Below are 7,989 nucleotides of genomic sequence, written 5' to 3'. Positions count from 1 at the left end.
AGTCTGATCTCTCCTTGGGATAAATCAATGATTAAAATCAAGCTAAGGAGCTTGGTATAGTAGGTTGCAGTAGTCAGAGAGTAAAAAGACCTAGGTTTTGATCTTGGATTTGTCACAAACCACTAGTCATTTTAAATTCTCTATGCCTTAGTCTCCTCATCTGTAAAATGGGAACAATATTCCTTGTGAAGATTATAAATTTGCCAGTGCTTTGTAAGCTGAAAAGTTATATGCAGAGGTAAGGATTGCCTTTATAATTTTTTATTGGATTCTCCCATATAATTTTTTCTTTCATCTTAGAAGAGTGATTTCAATATGATAACTTGGAGTTATGAATAATATGGACATTGCAGGTACCACAACAGGTCAGAGGGGATAGATATTTGGGTGGGATGGTGGGCACTTTTCATGGGAAACTGATTTTTTGCCTACAGTGTAGACAGATGGGATAATACGGTAGCCCTCTTTTGGCTGAACGAAAAAGTACTTATTCACGTGTATACATGCGTGCAGATATAATGCAAACTAAGACGTGGCAGGGAGTAATTTGAGGATAGAATATTTTGTTTCTCAAAATACCATGATTGTCGAGGGCATTGTAGGCTGTTTTATTAGAAGTGCTTCAAAAACCCACTCATTTTAAGCAGAAAGGTGACATGATTTAATATATGTTTTAAAAAGATGTGGTGAAAAACATGGGAAACTGTTCACTACAGATTAATAAGTAGGCTCAAGTAAGCCCATGCTTACCTTGCTTACTGGGTACTCCATCCCTGTCAAGGATTGTAAATTTGAAACCAGGCTTTGATTCTGTAGGAAGGTGCTGTGGGGTTGGTAGAGAGACAGATGCCAGCCATACCTAGAAGCAGAATCTTGGATGTGGTGAAAAAAAAAATGTGAAACTGTTCACTACAGATTAGTAAATAGAGACAAATAAACCGGTGCTTACCTTGCTTATTGGGTAATCCAACACTGTTTAGCACAATGCTTAGTATAATGCGTGTATGTAGTAAATGAAGGAGCCCTGGTGGCACAGAGGTTAAAGCGATCGATTGTTAACCGAAAGGTCGATGATTGGGAACCACCAGTGGCTCCTTGGGAGAAAGATGTGGCAATCTGCTTCCATAGAGGTTTATAGCCTTGGAAACCCTATGGGGTTGCCATGAGTCGGAATCCACTTGTTGGTAGTGGGTGGGTAGTAAATGAATAAATGCATGCATGCATGATTGCAGGAATACAAGCAGGAGCTAAATTATGTTGAAGAAAGTTATCCATTTCCTACTTAAAAGAAAAAGAAGTCCCATATTTGTATTTGAAATGGATTTTTCTCTCCTTCAGAACTGAGTTTTAAGAACACTAGCACAGCAAGAATATATTTGCATTAAATCCAGCTGCCCTATGGCTGATCAGTAGTGATTTAAAAGCCTCACACAAGACCAGCTTTACCTCACCAAGGTAGGTTCTGTGAACTTCATGTTCCATTTGCCTTTTACCTTCCTGAGAGCCTGTTTCTCCCAGCAGCCTAGTTTCTGGGAAGAGGCCAGTTGTAATTGACTAAAATTGATTGCTCATTGAGAAATGAGGGCTAAGTAATTACAACTGGAAATTCGAGCTGCAAGTTCCATCAGGTCAGACTTTCTGCAAGAACTCCTCAGCCTAGGGAGGGAGGCTTCTCGAACAGGGAGTGGTATGAATGGAGGAGGATTTAAATTGCAGTTGCTTTTCCATAGCCTTTGGAAAGCTGCTGATTCATCTTCTAACTAGGCCAGATCAAAAATGAAGCTGAAGCAACTTTCTCAAGCATTTGCTGTAGAAGAGGAACGAGGGTCTGGACTTCCACGTAGAAATACAGTCGATTCTAGGTTGTATTGTCATAGGGACTAAAAAGACCCTACTGACTGCCAGTGGTCCTGCCAGGAGGCCTAAAATGCCCATTTGTTCCTTTAGTTGAAGTTCAATCCCCTTGAAGATTTGAGTGCTGTGATGAAGTTGGTTTAGATGATCTCCAAGTCTGTATCAGTGCTGAGATTTTATGATGTTGTATTTCTTGATCTCTGAATGGGAGACCATGGAATCATAGAGCCTTTTCCAACTCAGAGCTGGGAACAGGATAATAAATCCATTCCAAGTTCTTCTAATCCAAGTGCCCATTCTGCTGCTGTCCATGATCTTGAAACAGTTGTCCTAGCCAGAGGGAGAAATCTGGTCTCCCTTAGATGTTGCAGGCTATAGCACCTTGGAGGTCAGCTGGGTTGTTTATTCGTTAGGTGTCCTTTCATTCCAGTGTTCATTGACACAGCGTCTGTTAAACATCTCAATTGTTCATGTGGGAAAACTGAGGTCTAGAGAAAGGAAAAGGAACTTTCCTGAAGTCAGCCATTTGGTGACAGAATTGAGTTGAGATATAAACTGGATATCTTAATTCTTTCCCCCTTTTCCATCCCTACACTAAGCTAAAAATGACCTTTGTTTAACTCACAATTTGGTCATGATGCAACCATCTTCCTAATTACAGAACAGGGAGGTGACAGCATTGCATTAGTGGGAAAAAAAAAAGTCATTCTCTAGTCCCCTGTCATTGACTGCATAGGAACTTACAGAATTGGAAGTAAATTACCTTTGTTTACATCTGGTGGGCTCAGGAACGTCAGAGGAAGAAGCAATTAAGACTTACGAATCTGAGCCTGCTAATTCAAATTGAAATGCATTCCATGGAATTGTGAAGAAAGAGTTTGCTAAGTCAGTCAACATAAATATATCTAATTCTAGGACTCTGTTGTCTCTAAAGCTTCTTAGAGCATTTCATATTAATTGAGAAGACTAGCCCAAATTAGGAAGTACAGAGACTTGTGATTTTCTATTACCTACTAAAACCAGTCTAACTCAGTGTTGCCTGGTTGGTATTTTTAGTTAATTTTGTTTAAGTAACAGAAGGCAGCAATAAGTAATTACCGAATAATTAAAATATAAGTGTGTGCTTCTAATTTGTGTCAGGATTTTTTGAAAATAATTTTCTCTAAGATTTCTTAAACATGTTCTCTAAATATGTTAAAGTACTAATGTGTTTCACTATCTTTGCCTTTATATAGGAGGGATTTTAGAGTAGTGTTTAAGCTTATGACTTAAGTCAAACTGAGATCAGAATGATTCTATTTCATCAATTACCAGCTATGTGACCCTAGGAAATTTACTTAACATTTTGGAGCCTCAGTTTTCTCACAGTAAAATGAGCACAATAATAATCATACCCACTTAGGGTTGTTGTAAGATTTGAATCAGTCAACGTATGTTAAGTGCTTTGTAAGATTTGAATCAGTCAACGTATGTTAAGTGCTTACTTAGTTCAGTGTCAGTCACGTTCAGTATGTAATAATGCTCAATGAACTCTAGTGTTACTACTATATTTATGAATGCTCATATTAGACATTGCAAATATTGGTGTTCCTTTCGCAGACTATCACAAATATTATTTTAATGGATGATGGCAAAAGCTAAGTAAGGAGAGGATGCCATCACTGTAAATATTGCTAATGGGTGAACCTTCTTGAAATTAGCAGATCCAAATTTAGACTCTTTCAGGGAGAGACTAGATACTCTTTCCCAGCAATGTCTCCATAAATTTGGAATTATCTGAAACCATCCACTTGAAAGGACATGAGCCCCGCATTGACATCTTATGCTGTTTATTTTGATATATGACTTCTTCCAAAGCTCTACCTCAGTATAACCTGTGTCCTAGCCAAACTGCAGGCTAGTCACATTCTCACTCTATTGACTTGTCAAGAGGAATTATTTATTTGGCACCAGTAATATGTTCTGTACTGTATGGCACTTGGTGATAATAATAGCTTGAGTTTATTCGGTACCTTTTCTCCAAGGAGTTGAGAGGACGTTTAGATACACAAGGAAGGATAAGCTGCCATATCGCTCTTCCTAACTCATAGCGTGGGACCTCTTGCAAACCACTTTGGGATGATGACAACATCATAATGTCCACTGGAGAAAATGACAGTGGGAGATGAAGAAGAGCAGAGGGGAAAAAAAGGAAGGAACTGATGAGAGGAGCAGGTAAAAGCCAAATAATGAGAGAGTTCTAATTTCATTGTTGTAGGGAGGCAAGGAGCATCTTCGAGTGATTGTTATAGGAAACCCACAGAGTAAAGGATATCTCAACAGTTTGTCACTGTATTTCCTTTGGGAGCCAAATTCTCATCCTGGCATTCAAGGGTATTTAGAGTTGAGATCACCCAATGTATTTAGCTTTATCTCTTTTGTCCTCGACCTAGTCTCAGTTAGACCACCAATTCCCAGGGTCTAGAATCTTAAAAGGAAAACCTTTAATTAAGTAGAACTCCAAAAGGACTCCTCACGATCTCTGATAATGAAGTCTAAGGATTGGGAGGGATGGAAGTGGATGGCACCAGTCTTGTCACCTCCCAAAGAAATAACCCATTCTCAAATAAGTAAGACGGTGGGTTCTCAAGCATCCTTGGTTATGGGAAGCTCAATACCTCACAAGAAAAGCCATCTGGTGTTGAGAAGCTCTGGCTGAAATCTGTTTTCTTCTAATGTCTAGTATTTTGGAAGACTTTCTAGCCATTGTTCTGTATACTTTATGTACGTAATTCCCAAGCCTTCCCACAATTTTGAAAGGTAGATGTTATTACCCTTATTTCTTTAAGTAGGAGAAAATAAGACTCAGGAGGTTAAATGGCTTGTCTGAGGTCATAGATCTCATAAGTGCCGGAGCCTTATTTACAGCCAAGTCTGTCTGATTTTATAACGTGTCCTCCTTCCACTTCTTAACTGATGGCATTCCTTTCTTTTTCAGCTATCAAAACCCCACTTGCCTTTAAGGTTACCTTAAATTCTGATTTTTTAATTAGACCTTTTTTAACCATCCCATCCTGGGGTGTTCAGCTTCCTATTAAGAGCCCTTGCAGCATTTTCGTTTTGTGAAATTCTTATGACAGTTACTCCATAAGATCATATATCATGAATTCTCTCTTACTGTAAACTTAAACTTTATTTAAATATTGTTTGATTACTTAGAATCATGGAATACCAGATATGGAATGGCAATAAGCAGTAATAAAAATGACAATAGCAGGCAGTTATTATTTACTCTAAGCAGTGTATTACTCTGTGATTTACTTGTGTTAATTTATTTAATGCAAACAAAACCTTGTGAAATATGTACATATATCATTTCCATTTTACAAACGAGGAAACTGAAGTACAAACAAATTAGTTAATTTTCCCATGGTCAACAGTTACACGCTCAAAATCACTTAAATCTCAAGAAGTCGTTGAAAGGGAAAGGTTTCTTTTCTTTTTTTTTAAACTCATTTGGCAGCAAAAAAATTGATCTGACCTGAACTCCTTTTGTGGTAAAGTCTGACCTGAACTGACACCATATTATTTGTAATCTTTATTAATCTCACTTAGTGTTAACATGCATATATTTTACGGCAGAAATATTTATTTAGTTACTGAGTACTGCCCCAGACCTTGCTGGGGGCAGGGGTGTGTTGTATAGTATTCATACCTTGTCTTCCTATCCCCACCCCCAAATCCTGTATTTAAAAATGCATTTGGTCCTAAATGATTTTGCAGAAAGGACTGCAGATCTGTTACTAGTGGTAAAAGAGCCTCAGTTCAAGTCAGGCTATCGGATACCAGAGCCTGGATTCAGAACAGCCACATTAACTTTTCCAACACTTTTCAGTTACAATGAAGAAAAGCAGATGTCAAAGAGAAGCAGTAACTCACCAGTTTTATTTAGATTGTAAATATGTATATACATATTTTCATATTTTACCAACATTTCACACAGGGTACTTTTTCTTTGTTTATGTCTTGTCTACCAACTCAACTCTTCGCTCTTGTGAGCAGAGGCAGCATCTGAGACGCAGGCGTTCCTCTCCTGGGCACACCATGCCATAAAATCCTCTTGCCATCCGGTTGAATCCAGCTCATAGTGACCTGATAGGACAGAGTAGAACTGCCCCATAGGGTTTCCAAATTTGTAAATCTTTATGGAAGCAGACTGCCACATTTTTCTCCTGTGGACTGGCTGGTGGGTTCGAACCACCAGCCTTTTTGGTTAGCAGCTGAGCACTTACTCACTGTGCCACCAGGGCGCCTCACCATGCCATAGTGGTTCAGAAACCAAACTTTGGAGTCACAGGGACCTGTGTTTGAATTCCATCTCTACCATTCACTGGCTACTTGGCTTTGGACCGTCTCCCTGAGAATGAAGAAAACCTAGTAAGACAACGGTGATAATCAGCCACATTGCAGGGTTGTTGTGGGGCCTGAAGAGGAAAACGTACATAAAGTCTGGTACAGAGCAATGGTTAAAGAGATGGCATTATTTCTTCTGAATGAATCTTTGATGATTTTAATTTATTTGAATTCAACCTAACAGGCTTTGGCATTCTCTCTCCTTGTATTGCTTATATGTTAGCACAGACAACCTCTGAGCCTCACATTTCCACTAGTGAGGAGGGCAGGTCCTGCTGAGTCTCTTTGTTTTCTTGCCAGGCAGCCACTCATGACCCTATTCAGTGAGGCAGACATGGGAGTAAGAATGATTAATCTCCCATTCCAAAGAGCATAAAGTTTGGACCTTGACTTGAAAAACATCATTTTCAGGTTCTATACGTAGAGAAAATCCTCACAGATAAGACATTCATAGGTATAATACAGAGAATTAATATTCTGCCATTGGAGAATTCCATCACTACCCAGCTGTTTTCAAAAGAATGATATTCATGCGAGACAATCCTTCCTTACCCTTTTAGGTAGGCCATATCTATTGTCAAAGACTGATTGACCCCAAACGTCAGCTGGACTAACGTGCCTTTTGTTTCCTATGGAATATATTAGATATACACTAGATGGAATATACTAGATATAATCCAAGGGTTTGAGTCAACCAGAATGGTAAGCACAGTTAGAGGACTGCCTGCATTAGATTCATCAGGAGAACTTTTTAAAATATAGTTCTTGACCCCACTCCCAGAGATTCTGGATTCAGTACCTCTGCTAGGACCCAGGCATTCATATTTACATTCCTCAAGGTGTTTTTTTTAGTAGAATGTTTTTTAGACTATCCATTTTAGGTTTATAAAAAAGTTGTGTGGAAAGTGCAGAGATCTCCCACATACCCTCTTCACTCCCCCTACCCCAGCACTGTTTCTCCTGTTGTTAACATCTTGCATTCCTGTGGTACATTTGTTACAACTTGTGAACAAATAAAGCCAGTTGCCCTTGAGTTGACCCTAGCTCATGGATGTCAGAGTAGAACTGTGCTCCATAATGTTTTCAGTGGCTTTTTTTTTGGAAGTAGATCGCCAGGCCTTTCTTCTGAGGTGCCTCTGGGTGGACTCAGACCTCTAACCTTTCAGTTAGCAGTCAAGCATGTTAATTGTTTGCAATATCCAGGGATTCCGATGTACTGGTGTTGATACATTATTATTAACTCAAGTCCGTAGTTTACATGAGCATTTGCTTTTTGTGTTGTACATTTCTATGGGTTTTTCATATACCACCAGGTTCAGAAAGACTTCTTTAAGCTAAAGGAATGAGATCTCAGTTATTACTTACTCATTTGTTATAGGGCCACATTCAGGTTTCTTGCCAGCTCTGATTCCTAGGTTTTTCATTAGTAAAATGGGATGTTAGTTAGACCATCTCTAAGGTTTCTTCTGGTGGTAATGTTTTATGATTTTATTTCTGAAGTCATAGCAATTGCAGTATATGGTTCTGGACGGCTCAGGATAGGTGTTTTTTGTTGTTGTTGTTGTTGGTGGTGTTGTTTTTTGCTTTTTGCCAAGATGGATGTTGTGTTATAACACAAGGCATAATGGACTGTGGGTAACTGATCCCACAGTTAGAACAGCAGTGGAGAGAGTTCTGGCTTTAAAGCAAGAAAACCTAGATTCTTTTCTTCTTTCTCTAAAACCCCGTGGATAGTAGGCAAGC

This window comes from Trichechus manatus, unplaced genomic scaffold (assembly GCF_000243295.1).
Source record: "Trichechus manatus latirostris isolate Lorelei unplaced genomic scaffold, TriManLat1.0 scaffold00011, whole genome shotgun sequence".
Lineage (NCBI taxonomy): Eukaryota > Metazoa > Chordata > Mammalia > Sirenia > Trichechidae > Trichechus > Trichechus manatus.
Note: the sequence above shows the minus strand (reverse complement) of the source record.